Source organism: Rhincodon typus, chromosome 1 (genome assembly GCF_021869965.1).
Source record: "Rhincodon typus isolate 14 chromosome 1, sRhiTyp1.1, whole genome shotgun sequence".
In the NCBI taxonomy this organism is placed as follows: domain Eukaryota; kingdom Metazoa; phylum Chordata; class Chondrichthyes; order Orectolobiformes; family Rhincodontidae; genus Rhincodon; species Rhincodon typus.
In genome coordinates this window covers 162,656,605-162,657,161 of record NC_063332.1, presented here as the reverse complement: position 1 = coordinate 162,657,161, position 557 = coordinate 162,656,605, and the positions used below count along the sequence as shown (strand labels likewise).

General features: G+C 57.6%; 1 protein-coding gene across 1 annotated transcript in view; it reads left to right on the top strand.

The window, feature by feature from the left end:
* Nucleotides 1-557, top strand: part of LOC109918762 (insulin-like growth factor-binding protein-like 1) — a 53,768-nt gene that overhangs the window by 936 nt on the left and 52,275 nt on the right. The window lies entirely within an intron of this gene.

Sequence of the window (557 nt, the reverse complement as noted above, 5' to 3'; positions counted from 1 at the left end):
GAGAGAGAGTGTGGGACGACAGGGGGGAGAGAGAGTGTGGGACGACAGGGGGGAGAGAGAGTGTGGGACAACAGGGGGGAGAGAGAGTGTGGGACAACAGGGGGGGGGGGGGGGGGGGGACAGGGGGGAGAGGGGGGGGGGGGGAAGGGGGGGGAGAGAGGGTGGGGGAGTAGAGGTAGAGAGTGGGGAAACAGGGGAAGAGAGAGAGAAAATAGGGAAAGAGTGGGGCAATAGGGAGCGGGAATGGGGGAAGAGAGGGCAATAGGGAAACAATGAAAGGGAGTGGGTCAATATGGGAAGCGAGACGGCAATAGAGGAAGAGGTTCGAGGGACATTTGGGGAACACAGGGTGAACTAAAGGAAATAAGAGCAGAAGGCCAGCAGGAGACAGGGGGTGAAAGGAAGGGAGGGAGGGGAGTTAGATTGGAAGAGATGTGGGGAGAGAGGGACGGAGTGAAAGAAGTGAGAGAGTGAGGTGAGGGCGATAGAGGACAAGAAGGGCTGGATTAGGAAGATGAAGAATGGAGGAGCTGGGGAGGAGATACTGTAGAATAGCA